Below are 17,994 nucleotides of genomic sequence, written 5' to 3'. Positions count from 1 at the left end.
GAAAACAAAGTGTAGACTTTGGGAGAACTACTTGATGGTCGTAAGGCTGTTAGGTACATATGGATTTTAAAAGGAAGACGGACAATGATGGTAGGTATCACCATTAAGAAAGCTCGACTTGTCGTTAAGATGTTTTCCGACAAGGAGTTGACTACGATGAGACTTTCTCACTCGTAGCGATGCTAAGAGTCTGTTGGAATTATATTAGCGATTACTGCATTATTTATGAAATCTTGCAGATAGGATGTCAAAACATTGTTTCCTCGACGATTTTCTTGAGGAAAGGTTGTATGTGATACAACCGGAAGGTTTTGTCAATCCTGAAAGATGCTAATAAGTATGCAAAGCTCCAGCAATCCTTCTAGGGACTGGAGTAAGCATCTCGGAGTTGGAATGTATGCTTTGATGAGATGATCAAAGATTTTGGGTTTATACAAAGTTTATGAGAAACTTGTATTTCCAAAGAAGTGAGTGGGAGCACTATAGAATTTCTGATAAATATATGTTGTTGACATATTGTTGATCAGAAATAATGTAGAATTTCTGGAAAGCATATAGGGTTATTTGGAAAGTGTTTTTCAATGGAAAGCCTGGATTAAGCTACTTGAACATTGAGCATCAAGATCTATAAGGATAGATCAAAACGCTTAATAGTACTTTTAAATGAGCACATTCCTTGACATGATCTTGAAGGTGTTCAAGATGGATGAGTCAAAGAAGGAGTTCTTGCCTGAGTTGTAAGGTATGAAGTTAAGACTTATAGCTCGACCACGGCAGAATAGAGAGAAAGGACGAAGGTCGTCCCCTATGCTTAAGACATAGGCTCTACAGTATGCTATGCTATGTACCGCACCTGAAGTGTGCCTTGCCATGAGTCAGTCAAGGGGTACAAGAGTGATCCAAGAATGGATCACAGGACAGCGGTCAAAGTTATCCTTAGTAACTAGTGGACTAAGGAATTTTTCTCGATTATGGAGGTGGTAAAAGAGTTCATCGTAAAGGGTTACGCCGATGCAAACTTTGACACTAATCCAGATTATTCTGAGTAGTAAACTGGATTCGTATAGTAGAACAGTTATTTGGAATAGCTCCAAATAGAGCGTGGTAGCTGCATCTAGGAGATGACATAGAGATTTGTAAAGCACACACGGATCTGAAAGGTTCAGACCCGTTGACTAAAACCTCTCTCACAAGCAAAACATGATCAAACCCCAGAACTCATTGAGTCTTAATCACATGATGATGTGAACTAGTTTAGCGACACTAGTAAACTCTTTGGATGTTGGTCACATGGCGATGTGACCTGTGAGTGTTAATCACATGGCGATGTGAACTAGATTATTGACTCTAGTGCAAGTGCGAGACTGTTGGAAATATGCCCTAGAGGCAATAATAAATTAGTTATTATTATATTTCCTTGTTCATGGTAATCGTTTATTATCCATGCTAGAATTGTATTGATAGGAAACTCAGATACATGTGTGGATACATAGACAACACCATGTCCCTAGTAAGCCTCTAGTTGACTAGCTCGTTGATCAATAGATGGTTACGGTTTCCTGACCATGGACATTGGATGTCGTTGATAACGGGATCACATCATTAGGAGAATGATGTGATGGACAAGACCCAATCCTAAGCATAGCACTAGATCGTGTAGTTCGTATGCTAAAGCTTTTCTAATGTCAAGTATCATTTCCTTAGACCATGAGATTGTGCAACTCCCGGATACCGTAGGAGTGCTTTGGGTGTGCCAAACGTCACAACGTAACTGGGTGGCTATAAAGGTATACTACAGGTATCTCCGAAAGTGTCTGTTGGGTTGGCACGAATCGAGACTGGGATTTGTCACTCCGTGTAAATGGAGAGGTATCTCTGGGCCCACTCGGTAGGACATCATCATAATGTGCACAATGTGATCAAGGAGTTGATCACGGGATGATGTGTTACGGAACGAGTAAAGAGACTTGCTGGTAACGAGATTGAATAAGGTATCGGGATACCGACGATCGAATCTCGGGCAAGTGTCGTACCGATAGACAAAGGGAACTGTATACGGGATTGATTTAGTCCTTGACATCATGGTTCATCCGATGAGATCATTGTGGAACATGTGGGAGCCAACATGGGTATCCAGATCCCGCTGTTGGTTATTGACCGGAGAGTCATCTCGGTCATGTTTGCATGTCTCCCGAACCCGTAGGGTCTACACACTTAAGGTTCGGTGACGCTAGGGTTATAGAGATATTAGTATGCGGTAACCCGAAAGTTCTTTGGTGTCCCGGATGAGATTCCGGACGTCACGAGGAGTTCCGGAATGGTCCGGAGGTAAAGAATTATATATAGGAAGTGCTATTTCGGCCATCGGGACAAGTTTCAGGGTCACCGGTATTGTACCGGGACCACCGGAAGGGTCCCGGGGGTCCACCGGGTGGGGCCACCTGCCCCGGAGGGCCACATGGGCTGTAGGGGGTGCGCCTTGGCCTACATGGGCCAAGGGCACCAGCCCCTAGAGGCCCATGCACCAAAGGGACAAGAGGAGGGGAGAGTCCTAAAAGGGGAAGGCACCTTCGAGGTGCCTTGGGGAGGATGGACTCCTCCCCCCTTGGCCGCACCCTTCCTTGGAGGAAGGGGCAAGGCTGCGCCCTCCCCCTCTCCCTTGGCCCTATATATAGTGGGGGGAAGGGAGGGCAACCATACCTAAGCCCTGGCACCTCCCTCTCCCTCCCATGACACATCTCCCTCCTCCCGCAGTGCTTGGCGAAGCCCTGTTGGAATCTCGCTACTTCCACCACCACGCCGTCGTGCTGTTGGATCTCCATCAACCTATCCTCCCCCCTTGCTGGATCAAGAAGGAGGAGATGTCACTGCTCCGTACGTGTGTTGAACGCGGAGGTGCCGTCCGTTCGGCGCTAGGATCATCGGTGATTTGGATCACAACGAGTACGACTCCATCAACCCCGTTCCCTTGAATGCTTCTGCGCGCAATCTACAAGGGTATGTAGATCCACTCCTCCCTCGTTGCTAGATGACTCCATAGATTGATCTTGGTGACACGTAGGAAAATTTTGAATTTATGCTACGTTCCCCAACAGCGATTCGGCACCCCGAACCGGCTCACGATGCCCTTGATGAACTTGACCGCGGAACCCGCAGGAATGGTGTGGACAGCCTCCACTTCAGCCCACTTGGTGAACTTGTCTACAGCAACATAAAGGTAGTGGTAGCCCCCTGGCGCCCGAGGAAACGGACCCAAGATGTCGAGCCCCCAGACTGCGAATGGCCACGAAAGGGGGATAGTCTGCAAGCCCCCTGCCGGCTGATGGATCTGCTTGGCGTGGAACTGACAGGCCTCACAAGATTTCACTAGTTCAACGGCGTCATTGAGCGCGGTGGGCCAATAAAACCCACTGCAGAACGCCTTGCCGACGAGGGTCCATGACGATGAATGATGTCCGCAGTCCCCGCCATGTATATCTTCCAGTAGTTCCTTCCCTTGCTCCCTGGAGATGCAGCGCGGGGATACATCGTTTGGTCGCTTCCGGTAGAGCTCTCCATCTCTGATGCAGTATGCCGTGGCCTGGCGTGCCACTCGCTCTGCTTCCTCCTCCTTCTCCGGCAGGGTCCCTTGCGTCAAGTAGCTCCGGAGATCTGTGATCCAACATTCCTCCTAAGGTTCCATCGTCAGGAGCAGGCGTGCTCCTGAGGCTGGGCCACAGGCTGGAGCTCCGGAGGTAGGTGGCTGGGGGAGCTCCTCCCGGGGCTGAGCCGTGTTTGATAGTGACGACAAGGCTAAAGTCTTGAAGAGTCGTTCCTCGAAAACGCCAGGCTCCTGAGGTAACCGCCTGGACGCGCGTTTGGCAATGTCATCGGCCTCTTGATTGGTTCCACGGGGCACATGCTGCAACTCCAACCCCCAGAACTGCTTCTCCATCCTGCGGACCTCTGCAAGGTAGGCCTCCATATGCTCATCCTTCAGCTCGTACACCTTGTTGGAGAAATTGACAAGGAGCTGTGAATCGCCCTTGATGGTGAGGCGTTTCACCCCCAGGGCAGCTGCGGCCTTCAAGCCTGCTATTAAACCTTCATACTCCGCTATGTTGTTGGAGACCTTTTCGCCTTGCTGGAAACAAAGCTGCATGGCATAATAGAGTTTGTCCTGGGTGGGCGATATAAGCACCGCCCCAGCCCCTGCGCCGTGTCTGGAGAATGCCCCATCGAAGTACATGACCCAGCCTTCTGGAGCCTCGCTTCCCGGGGACAGGGACCGATCCTCGTCGGCCTTGAGGCCTGGCGCCTCCGTCCATTCTGCCACAAAATCCGCTAACGCTGCTCCCTTGATGACTCTGGTCGTGCTGAATTCGAGCTGAAACGCTTGCAGCTCTATGTTCCACTCAGCGACTCTCCCAGCTGAATTGGGGCTCCTGAGCACCCTCTCCAGGGGGTATGACGAGACGACCTTGATGGGGTGACCCTGAAAATAGTGCCACAGCTTGCGCGAGGCCATCAGTAGCGCGAGGAGGAGTTTCTGGGGCATAGGGTACCGCGCCCTTGCATCCCGCAACACTGTGCTGACGAAGTACACTGGGTGCTCAACGAGGTGGAGTGCGTTAGTGCTGGCGGCTTCCTTTGGAGACCATGGCGCCTCTTGAGACAATGAGGCCTCCTGAGACTGGCCACTTGGGAGAGGGGCCTCTCCTGCCTCTGGTGCACCCCTCTGCGGCGGCTGGTCCTCATCAGCTGTCGTGGCGGCTTCTGTGGGCCTTCCTCGTACCAGCTCTGCCTTATCCCGGGCTGCTGCCACGGTTTTGATTCGACGCTCCTCTCTGACTGCCACCAGGGCTGCGCTGGCGGAGTAGGGAGTGGCGGCGAGGTAAAGCACCAGGGGCTCTTGAGGGCGCGGAGCCACCATGACCGGTGGGCTGGTCAGGTATTTCTTGAGATCCTGGAATGCCTTGTCGGCCTCTTCAGTCCACTCGAAGGGCCCCTTTTTCTTCATTAGCTGGAAGAAGGGTAGCGCTCGCTCCCCCAACTTGGAGATGAAGCGCCCTAGCGCGGTCACGCGCCTCGTGAGCTTCTGCATTTCTCTGAGGGTCTTTGGCGGGCTCATGTCTTCCACTGCCTTGACCTTCTCCGGGTTAGCCTCGATGCCTCGGTGAGACATGAGGAAACCCAAGAGCTTTCCCGAGGGGACTCCGAACACACATTTCTCTGGGTTGAGCCGTAGGTTCACTGCGTTGAGGCTCACGAAGGTTTCCTCCAGGTCTTGTATCAAGGTCCTGGCCTCCTGAGATTTTACCACGATGTCATCGACGTAAGCTTCAACATTCTTCCCGAGCTGCGGGCCCAAGGTGATATGCATCAGCCGCTGAAAGGTCGCCCCTGCGTTACGCAGCCCAAATGGCATGCAGGTGTAGCAGTACACCCCACATGGGGTTAGGAAGGCTGTCTTCTCGACGTCTTCAACCGCCATCTTGATCTAGTGATACCCAGAGAAGGCATCCAGGAAGCATAGCAGGTCGCATTCCACAGTGGAGTCGACGATCTGGTCGATGCGGGGGAGCGGGAACGGATCTTGCGGGCATGCTTTGTTGAGGTTGGTGAAGTCGACACACATGCGTTCCTTCCCTCCCTTCTTTGGCACAACGACAGGGTTGGCCAACCAATCTGGGTATCGGACCTCGCGAATGACCCCAACGGCCTCTAATTTGTGGGTCTCTTGGACGATGAAGGCCTGCTTTTCTGTGGACTGCCGCCTGGCCTTCTGCTTCACAGGGCGCACGTTGGGGCATACGTTGAGGTGATGCTCGATTACACTCCTGGGGATCCCTGCCAACTGGTCTGGCTCCCAAGCGAATACCTTCTTGTTTGCGCGCAGGAACCCGACCAGGGCCTCCTCCTGCTCGGGTTTGAGGTGGGCGCCTATGGTGAAAGTGGCGTTGGTGGATCCGTCCTCATCGACGGGTATCTGCTTGGTTTCTGCCTTGTCTTGGGTGAACAACTGTTTCTTCTTGGCGGGCGCAGCCCCCTTGGGCTCGAGGGCCTCCAAGGCGGCGGGCTGTGCCAACGCTGCTGCCTTGAAGACGAGCTTGAGCACCTGCAGAGCGTCCCCAGTGTCCCCGTGCACGGTGAGGACACCGCTGCTCCCGGGCATCTTCATGAGGTTGTACGCCGGGTGCGTCGCGGCCATGAACTGGGCCAGCACCGGGTAGCAGAGGATGGCGTTGTAGGGGAGGCCGATGGGGGCGATGTCGAAGTCAACCAGCTCCATGCAGAAGTTGTCGTAGGTGCCGAAGGTCACTGGGAGCCAGATCTGTCCCAAGGAGCCGGACGACCTGCCCCCAACGCCTGAGAAGGGCCGGCTGGGCTGCAGCCGTTCCAGGGGTATGCAGAGGAGGTTGAAGGCCTCGACTGAGAGCACGCTGAGGCCTGCCCCGCCATCGATGAGAGTTCTGGTGACGGCCACCTGGCAGATGGTGGGGGTGCACAGCATGGGGAGCGCGCCCGAGCAAGCCGAGTTGGAGGGGTGGTCCTCCGAGCTGAAGCTCAGGCTGGTCTCGGGCGCCGCCCGATCCAGGGGAGCCCCCTGCCGCGTGGAAGCGGCGCTAACCCGGCGGATGAACGGCTTGATGTGGTAACTTGTAGGCGGCGCCTGCGAGCCTCCCAAGAGGGCCACGACGACTGGGGGTGTCGGTGCAACGCGATAGGCGGGGTAGAGGTTGCGGGGGCCCATGGGCGCGCGGAGCGCGCAGGACGAAGAACCAGCTGGGGCGAGCGAGGGAGTTGCGGTGCGGCCGTCTTGGCGCACGGATGGATGCTGAGACGATGCTTGCCGCTCGTCCCCCGCCGGGCCGGTGGCGGCGTTGATGGCAGGTGACGGGGAACGACATGGATGCCCGCCGACAGGGGCCGTCTGGGCGACGCGGGAAGCGAGTGCGGCCCGGCGCTCGGTGCGGGCCCGATGAGCGTCAGACATGGGCGTGACGGTCGGAGGAGAACAGGGCGGTGGAAGACGAATTCCGGCGCACCCCTACCTGGCACGCCAAATGTCGGATTTCAGGTTCCGGCAGACCCTTGAGGTTCGAACACTAGGGTGCGCGCGGAGATTTCGCCTCCTACCTACCTGCACCTCTCCGCCATGCTAAGATCTAAACCAAGGAAAGAACAACACAAGAGACACAGGGTTTATACTGGTTCGGGCCACCGTTGTGGTGTAATACCCTACTCCAGTGTGTGGTGTGTGGATTGCCTCTTGGGCTGATGATGATGAACAATACAAGGAAGAACAGCCTCGCGAGGGTCTGTTCTTGGCTGAGGCGATGAACTGTTGGGAGGAGTTCAGCCACCTTTCTCTCTCTCTCTCCCCTGCTGTGTGGGTGGCTGGTCCTATTTATAGAGGCCCTGGTCCTCTTCCCAAATATTGAGCGGGAAGGGAGCCAACAATGGCGGGCTAATTTAAAGGGGGACAGCAAGTATCAGCTATCCTGACAAAAGTAGTCTTTGCCTGCGCAAAGCTCTGGTGATGACGCCGTCTTGGGCTCCACGATGACCTCTGTCTCGTAGTCCTCCTGGTCTTGGTCTCGTTGCACCGAAATGGCAACCTTTGCCTGATGCCTCGGTACTCCGCGGCTGCGCTTGCCCCCTTTGCACCAAGGAGGAAAGGAGGACGTTGCGCGGGCTGGCACCCGCCTGGCGCCCTGAGTTGTCATGGCTTGCGTCATGGGCACCTCGTGAGGTACCCCGCCTTGATCTCTCCGCCTCCTCATGAGCCAGCCTGACGAGGCCGTGCCTGAGGAAGCTTCGCATCGTCCGTCCCGCGAGGCTTGGCCCCTCGTGAGGGTCTTGGGTTTGTGTTGGTGAAGATGGGCCGTGCTGGGCCCCCCTTTGAGCCACGCCGCAGGCCGTAGGCAGGCAAGTCTGGGGACCCCCATTCCCAGAACGCCGACAGGATGCCCTTAAGCGACCACCCCTACCTCCGCCACAATCCAACTATGACCATTGTATTGAAAGGACATATGATGAAGCGCGGCGGTCGGGAAGTACTACGAGAACTGCAAGATTAGAAGCAAAAGGAAGAAGTGGGAAAACAATTCCCCAGCTCGGCTTACAGGAGAAGCAGTTGTGCCCCCCGCTCAAGGTGTCTAGCGATATTGCTAATCATATGGGGCTACTGCCCGGTACCACTCTTGGTGATTACGTGGGCGATGATGTATAGTTTGAAACGGCTGACGTAGTAGAGATCTTTAGATACGAGCATGTGAAGCCTCTCCTGATATCAAGTAATCATTTTCTTTGCCTGGCAGGGTTTGGAAAAAGTTCACCGGAACGGTTCCGGGTCTGTAGAAGGAGCTGCGATTTACACACCCCAAAGTAAGTAGTACCAGCTAGTTCCGCGCATCTCTCATTGATTCTAGTTTCATCAATACCATTTTGTTGGGGAACGTAGTAATTTCAAAAAAATTCCTACACACACGCAAGATCATGGTGATGCATAGCAACGAGAGGGGAGAGTGTCGTCTACGTACCCTCGTAGACCGTTCGCAAAAGCGTTATATCAACGCGGTTGATGTAGTCGTACGTCTTCACGTCCGACCGATCCAAGTACCGAAAGCACGGCACCTCCGAGTTCTGCACATGTTCGGCTCGGTGACGTCCTCGCCTTCTCGATCCAGCAAGAGGGGCGAAGTAGTAGATGAGTTCCGGCAGCACGACGGCGTGGTGACGGTGTTGGTGAAGAACAATCTCCGCAGGGCTTCGCCTAACACTATGAAAACTATGACGGAGGATAAACTAGAGGGGACGGGGTTGCCGGCACACGGCTTGGTGTTTCTTGATGTGTCTTTGGTGCTAGCCCTACCCCTCTATTTATATGTTGAGCCCTGGGGTCGAAACTTGGAGTAAAAGCCTCCTCAAAGTCGGTTTCACCCGAAAGGCAAGAGTCCTTCTCGGACTCCAGGGCTAGACGCCAGGGTTCCCGGCGTCTACCCCCTAGACGCCAGGGTTCCTGGTGTCTAGCCTCTGGTCTCCGCAAAACTTCCTTTTGCACTTTCCAAAAGCCTCGTGGGCTTTCCCCTTTGGCCCAGATAAAGTGTTCTCGTGCCCAAACATTTCGGGAAACATCCGGAACCCCTTCCGGTGAATTCCGGAACCCTTCCGGAGATCAAACACTACTATCCCATATATCAAACTTTATCTCCGGACCATTCCGGAGTTCCTCGTCATGTCCGTGATCTCATCTTGGACTCCGAACAACATTCGGTCATCAACATACATAACTAATATAGTACTATATCGTCAACGAATGTTAAGCGTGCGGACCCTACGGGTTCGAGAACTATGTAGACATGACCGAGACACCTCTCTGGTCAATAACCAATAGCGGGACCTGGATGCCCATATTGGCTCCTACATATTCTACGAAGATCTTTATCGGTCAGACCGCATAACAACATACGTTGTTCCCTTTGTCATCGGTATGTTACTTGCCTGAGATTCGATCGTCGGTATCTCAATACCTAGTTCAATCTCGTTACCGGCAAGTCTCTTTACTCGTTCCGTAATACATCATCCCGCAACTAACTCATTAGTTGCAATGCTTGCAAGGCTTATAGTGATGTGCATTACCGAGTGGGCCCAGAGATACCTCTCCGACAATCGGAGTGACAAATCCTAATCTCGAAATACACCAACCCAACAAGTACCTTTGGAGACACCTGTAGAGCACCTTTATAATCACCCAGTTACGTTGTGACGTTTGGTGACACACAAAGTGTTCCTCCGGTAAACGGGAGTTGCATAATCTCATAGTCATAGGAACATGTATAAGTCATGAAGAAAGCAATAGCAACAAACTAAACGATCAAGTGCTAAGCTAACGGAATGGGTCAAGTCAATCACATCATTCTCCTAATGATGTGATCCCGTTATTCAAATGACAACTCATGTATATGGTTAGGATACTTAACCATCTTTGATCAACGAGCTAGTCAAGTAGAGGCATACTAGTGACACTCTGTTTTTCTATGTATTCACACATGTATTATGTTTCCGGTTAATACAATTCTAGCATGAATAATAAACATTTATCATGAAATAAGGAAATAAATAATAACTTTATTATTGCCTCTAGGGCATATTTCCTTCAGTCTCCCACTCGCACTAGAGTCAATAATCTAGATTACACAGTAATGATTCTAACACCCATGGAGCCTTGGTGCTGATCATGTTTTGCTCGTGGAAGAAGCTTAGTCAACGGGTGTGCAACATTCAGATCCGTCTGTATCTTGCAAATTTCTATGTCTCCCACCTGGACTAAATCCCGGATGGAATTGAAGCGTCTCTTGATGTACTTGGTTCTCTTGTGAAATCTGGATTCCTTTGCCAAGGCAATTGCACCAGTATTGTCACAAAAGATTTTCATTGGACCCGATGCACTAGGTATGACACCTAGATCGGATATGAACTCCTTCATCCAGACTCCTTCATTTGCTGCTTCCGAAGCAGCTATGTACTCCGCTTCACACGTAGATCCCGCCACGACGCTTTGTTTAGAACTGCACCAACTGATAGCTCCACCGTTTAATATAAACACGTATCCGGTTTGCGATTTAGAATCGTCCGGATCAGTGTCAAAGCTTGCGTCAACGTAACCATTTACGATGAGCTCTTTGTCACCTCCATAAACGAGAAACATATCCGTAGTCCTTTTCAGGTATTTCAGGATGTTCTTAACCGCTGTCCAGTGATCCACTCCTAGATTACTTTGGTACCTCCCTGCTAGACTTATAGCAAGGCACACATCAGGTCTGGTACACAGCATTGCATACATGATAGAGCCTATGGCCGAAGCATAGGGAACATCTTTCATCTTCTCTCTATCTTCTACAGTGGTCGGGCATTGAGTCTTACTCAACTTCACACCTTGTAACACAGGCAAGAACCCTTTCTTTGCTTGATCCATTTTGAACCTTTTCAAAACTTTGTCAAGCTATGTGCTTTGTGAAAGTCCAATTAAGCGTCTTGATCTATCTCTATAGATCTTGATGCCCAATATGTAAGCAGCTTCACCGAGGTCTTTCATGGAAAAACTTTTATTCAAGTATCCCTTTATGCTATCCAGAAATTCTATATCATTTCCAATTAGTAATATGTCATCCACATATAATATCAGAAATGCTACAGAGCTCCCACTCACTTTCTTGTAAATACAGGCTTCTCCAAAAGTCTGTACAAAACGAAATGCTTTGATCACACTATCAAAGCGTTTATTCCAACTCCGAGAGGCTTGCACCAGTCCATAAATGGATCGCTGGAGCTTGCACACTTTGTTAGCTCCCTTTGGATCGACAAAACCTTCCGGTTGCATCATATACAACTCTTCTTCCAGAAATCCATTTAGGAATGCAGTTTTGACATCCATCTGCCAAATTTCATAATCATGAAATGCGGCAATCGCTAACATGATTCGGACAGACTTAAGCATCGCTACGGGTGAGAAGGTCTCATCGTAGTCAATCCCTTGAACTTGTCGAAAACCTTTTGCAACAAGTCGAGCTTTGTAGACAGTAACATTACCGTCAGCGTCGGTCTTCTTCTTGAAGATCCATTTATTCTCAATTGCTTGTCGATCAACGGGCAAGTCAACCAAAGTCCACACTTTGTTCTCATACATGGATCCCATCTCAGATTTCATGGCTTCTAGCCATTTTGCGGAATCTGGGCTCACCATCACTTCTTCATAGTTCGTAGGTTCATCATGATCTAGTAGCATGACTTCCAGAACAGGATTACCGTACCACTCTGGTGCGGATCTTACTCTGGTTGATCTACGAGGTTCAATAATAACTTGATCTGAAGTTCCATGATCATCATCATTAACTTCCTCACTAATTGGTGTAGGTGTCACAGAAACCGGTTTCTATGATGAACTACTTTCCAATAAGGGAGCAAGTACAGTTACCTCATCAAGTTCTACTTTCCTCCCACTCACTTCTTTCAGGAGAAACTCCTTCTCTAGAAAGGATCCATTCTTGGCAACGAATGTCTTGCCTTCGGATCTGTGATAGAAGGTGTACCCAACAGTATCCTTTGGGTATCCTATGAAGACACATTTCTCCGATTTGGGTTCGAGCTTATCAGGTTGAAGCTTTTTCACATAAGCATCGCAGCCCCAAACTTTGAGAAACGACAACTTTGGTTTCTTGCCAAACCACAGTTCATAAAGCATCGTCTCAACGGATTTCGATGGTGCTCTATTTAACGTGAATGCGGCCGTCTCTAAAGCATAATCCCAAAACGATAGAGGTAAATTAGTAAGAGACATCATAGATCGCACCATATCTAGTAAGGTACGAGTACGACGTTCGGACACACCATTACGTTGTGGTGTTCTGGGTGGCGTGAGTTGCGAAACTATTTCGCTTTGTTTTAAATGTAGACCAAACTCGTAACTCAAATATTCTCCTCCACGGTCAGATCGTAGAAATTTTATTTTCTTGTTACGATGATTTTCAACTCCACTCTGAAATTCTTTGAAGTTTTCAAATGTTTCAGATTTATGTTTCATTAAGTAGATGTACCCATATCTGCTTAAATCATCTATGAAGGTGAGAAAATAATGATATCCGCCACGAGCCTCAACATTCATCGGACCACATACATCTGTATGTATGATTTCCAACAAATCCGTTGCTCTCTCCATAGTACCGGAGAACGGCGTTTTGGTCATCTTGCCCATGAGGCACGGTTCGCAAGTACCAAGTGATTCATAATCAAGTGATTCCAAAAGTCCATCAGTATGGAGTTTTTTTATGCGCTTTACACCGATATGACCTAAACGGCAGTGCCACAAATAAGTTGCACTATCATTATCAACTCTGCATCTTTTGGCTTCAACATTATGAATATGTGTATCACTACTATCGAGATTCATCAAAAATAGACCACTCTTCAAGGGTGCATGACCATAAAAGATATTACTCATATAAATAGAACAAGCATTATTCTCTGATTTAAATGAATAACCGTCTCGCATCAAACAAGATCCAGATATAATGTTCATGCTCAACGCTGGCACCAAATAATAATTATTTAGGTCTAAAACTAATCCCGAAGGTAGATGTAGAGGTAGCGTGCCGACCGCGATCACATCGACTTTGGAACCATTTCCCACGCGCATCGTCACCTCGTCCTCTGCCAATGTTCGCTTAATCCGTAGTCCCTGTTTCGAGTTGCAAATATTAGCAACAGAACCAGTATCAAATACCCAGGTGCTACTGCGAGCTCTAGTAAGGTACACATCAATAACATGTATATCACATATACCTTTGTTCACCTTGCCATCCTTCTTATCCGCCAAATACTTGGGCAGTTCCGCTTCCAGTGTCCAGTCTGCTTGCAGTAGAAGCACTCAGTTTCACGCTTAGGTCCAGATTTGGGTTTCTTCTCCTGAGCAGCAACTTGTTTGATGTTCTTCTTGAAGTTCCCCTTCTTCTTCCCTTTGCCCTTTTTCTTGAAACTGGCGGTCTTATTGACCATCAGCACTTGATGCTCCTTCTTGATTTCTACCTCTGCATCCTTTAGCATTGCGAAGAGCTTGGGAATCGTCTTATCCATCCCTTGCATGTTATAGTTCATCACGAAGCTCTTGTAGCTTGGTGGCAGTGATTGAAGAACTCTGTCAATGACACTATCAACAGGAAGATTAACTCCCAGTTGAGTCAAGTGATTATGATACCCAGACATTTTGAGTATATGTTCACTAACAGAACTATTCTCCTCCATCTTGCAGCTATAGAACTTATTGGAGACTTCATATCTCTCAATCCGGGCATTTGCTTGAAATATTAACTTCAACTCCTGAAACATCTCATATGCTCCATGACGTTCAAAACGTCGTTGAAGACCCGGTTCTAAGCCGTAAAGCATGGCACACTGAACTATCGAGTAGTCATCAGCTTTGCTCTGCCAGACGTTCATAACATCTGGTGTTGCTCCTGCAGCAGGCTTGGCACTTAGAGATGCTTCCAGGATGTAATTCTTCTGTGCAGCAATGAGGATAATCCTCAAGTTACGGACCCAGTCCGTGTAATTGCTACCATCATCTTTCAACTTTGCTTTCTCAAGGAACGCATTAAAATTCAACGGAACAACAACACGGGCCATCTATCTACAATCAACATAGACAAGCAAAATACTATCAGGTACTAAGTTCATGATAAATTTAAGTTCAATTAATCATATTACTTAAGAACTCCCACTTAGAAAGACATCCCTCTAATCTTCTAAGTGATCACGTGATCCAAATCAACTAAACCATAACCGATCATCACGTGAAATGGAGTAGCTTTCAATGGTGAACATCAATATGTTGATCATATCTACTATATGATTCACGCTCGACCTTTCGGTCTCAGTGTTCCGAGGCCATATCTGCATATGCTAGGCTCGTCAAGTTTAACATGAGTATTCTGCGTGTGCAAAAACTGGCTTACACCCGTTGTAGATGGACGTAGAGCTTATCAGACCCGATCATCACATGGTGTCTGGGCACGACGAACTTTGGCAACGGTGCATACTCAGGGAGAACACTTTTATCTTGAAATTTAGTGAGAGATCATCTTATAATGCTACCGTCAATCAAAGCAAGATAAGATGCATAAAAGATAAACATCACATGCAATCAATATAAGTGATATGATATGGCCATCATCATCTTGTGCTTGTGATCTCCATCTCCGAAGCACCGTCATGATCATCATCGTCACCAGCGCGACACATTGATCTCCATCGTAGCATCGTAGTTGTCTCGCCAATCTTATGCTTCCACGACTATCGCTATCGCTTAGTGATAAAGTAAAGCATTACAGCGCAATTGCATTGCATACAATAAAGCGACAACCATATGGCTCCTGCCAGTTGCCGATAACTCGGTTACAAAACATGATCATCTCATACAATAAAATTTAGCATCATGTCTTGACCATATCACATCACAACATGCCCTGCAAAAACAAGTTAGACGTCCTCTACTTTGTTGTTGCAAGTTTTACGTGGCTGCTACGGGCTTAAGCAAGAACCGTTCTTACCTACGCATCAAAACCACAACGATAGTTTGTCAAGTTGGTGCTGTTTTAACCTTCGCAAGGACCGGGCGTAGCCACACTTGGTTCAACTAAAGTTGGAGAAACTGACACCCGCCAGCCACCTGTGTGCAAAGCACGTCGGTAGAACCAGTCTCGCGTAAGCGTACGCGTAATGTCGGTCCGGGTCGCTTCATCCAACAATACCGCCGAACCAAAGTATGACATGCTGGTAAGCAGTATGACTTATATCGCCCACAACTCACTTGTGTTCTACTCGTGCACAACATCAACGCATAAAACCTACGCTCGGATGCCACTGTTGGGGAACGTAGTAATTTCAAAAAAATTCCTACGCACACGCAAGATCATGGTGATGCATAGCAACGAGAGGGGAGAGTGTTGTCTATGTACCCTCGTAGACCGTTCGCGGAAGCATTATATCAACGCGGTTGATGTAGTCGTACGTCTTCACGTCCGACCGATCCAAGTGCCGAAAGCACGGCACCTCCGAATTCTGCACACGTTCGGCTCGGTGATGTCCTCGCCTTCTCGATCCAGCAAGAGGGGCGAAGTGGTAGATGAGTTCCGGCAGCATGACGGCGTGGTGACGGTGTTGGTGAAGAACAATCTCCGCAGGGCTTCGCCTAAGCACTACGAAAACTATTACGGAGGATAAACTAGAGGGGACGGGGTTGCCGGCACACGGCTTGGTGTTTCTTGATGTGTCTTTGGTGCTAGCCCTACCCCTCTATTTATATGTTGAGCCCTAGGGTCGAAACTTGGAGTAAAATCCTCCTCAAAGTCGGTTTCACCCGAAAGGCAAGAGTCCTTCTCGGACTCCAGGGCTAGACGCCAGGGTTCCCGGCGTCTACCCCGTAGACGCCAGGGTTCCTGGCGTCTAGCCTCTGGTCTCCGCAAAACTTCCTTTTGCACTTTCCAAAAGCCTCGTGGGCTTTCCCCTTTGGCCCAGATAAAGTGTTCTCGTGCCCAAACATTTCAGGAAACATCCGGAACCCCTTCCGGTGAATTCCGGAACCCTTCCGGAGATCAAACACTACTATCCCATATATCAAACTTTATCTTCGGACCATTCTGGAGTTCCTCGTCATGTCCGTGATCTCATCTCGGACTCTGAACAACATTCGGTCATCAACATACTATATCGTCAACGAACGTTAAGCGTGCGGACCCTACGGGTTCGAGAACTATGTAGACATGACCGAGACACCTCTCTGGTCAATAACCAATAGCGGGACATGGATGCCCATATTGGCTCCTACATATTCTACGAAGATCTTTATCGGTCAGACCGCATAACAACATACGTTGTTCCCTTTGTCATCGGTATGTTACTTGCCCGAGATTCGATCGTCGGTATCTCAATACCTAGTTCAATCTCGTTACCGGCAAGTCTCTTTACTTGTTCGGTAATACATCATCCCGCAACTAACTCATTAGTTGCAATGCTTGCAAGGCTTATAGTGATGTGCATTACCGAGTGGGCCCATAGATACCTCTCCGACAATTGGAGTGACAAATCCTAATCTCGAAATACGCCAACCCAACAAGTACATTTGGAGACACCTGTAGAGCACCTTTATAATCACCCAGTTACGTTGTGACATTTGGTGACACACAAAGTGTTCCTCCGGTAAACGGGAGTTGCATAATCTCATAGTCATAGGAACATGTATAAGTCATGAAGAAAGCAATAGCAACAAACTAAATGATCAAGTGCTAAGCTAACGGAATGGGTCAAGTCAATCACATCATTCTCCTAATGATGTGATCCCGTTAATCAAATGACAACTCATGTATATGGTTAGGAAACTTAACCATCTTTGATCAACGAGCTAGTCAAGTAGAGGCATACTAGTGACACTCTGTTTGTCTATGTATTCACACATGTATTATGTTTCCAGATAATACAATTCTAGCATGAATAATAAACATTTATCATGAAATAAGGAAATAAATAATAACTTTATTATTGCCTCTAGGGCATATTTCCTTCACATTTATCACGCTTGATTATCAGTTTGATTGAACTCTATTCTCGTAAAGTGCTTGTGACAGGAAGGCGGGAATAATTTATGTGGATACTATGTTTGCGAGTTCATTCGCCACTCGACCTCTGAGCGGGGCTACTCTGACAAACAATATAAAGTACACAAACAATATTCACAATTTTATTTTATTACCATCAATTGTGTTGAGTTTCATTCTTCATATATATGTATTGACCCCCTTCTTTAAATTAGATCTGGAAGATGTGGAATGAACTCTATCACATGATCGCATACGAACAATTCAAGAGGAATTAGCGGGATTCTTTCTTGACCACGTCATACATGAAAAGGAAGAATACCATGTGGAAATTCAAATGGATTTTCGGTAGATGATGTCAGGGATTGTAGAGATGTTATATTGTATATATGTAGTAGCGTCGGATATATATACGAAAACTTGTTGTTCGACCAAGCACGGAGAAAGAGAGGTCACTTCTCTCTATATATGTTCATGATCATGATATTGTGTAATTAATGGTACCTTCATTTGATTACTAGCTACCATTTAGTTCTCTCTATATGTAGTAGCTACCGTCGACCAAGCACGAAGAAAGAGATGTCACTTCTCTATATATGTAGTAGCTATAACTAACACAATATGAAACACCTAAACCCTCCAAAACCCCTAAACCCCCCTTTAAAAAAAACCAACGCCTGGAAGTTGCTGACGCGTGGCTACCTTTTAGTCCCGGTCGGTGTTACCAACCGGAACTAAAGGTCCTCCTCCCTGGGCGCCCCACAGCGGCCACGTGGAACTCCTTTAGTCCCGGTTCGTAAGAAAACCGAGACTAACGGTTTTGGGCATTAGTCCCGACAGTTTTGTCCTGGATCCAGAACCAGGA

Source organism: Triticum urartu, chromosome 2, assembly GCF_003073215.2.
Source record: "Triticum urartu cultivar G1812 chromosome 2, Tu2.1, whole genome shotgun sequence".
Taxonomy (NCBI): Eukaryota; Viridiplantae; Streptophyta; class Magnoliopsida; order Poales; family Poaceae; genus Triticum; species Triticum urartu.
This window is presented reverse-complemented; position numbering follows the sequence as displayed.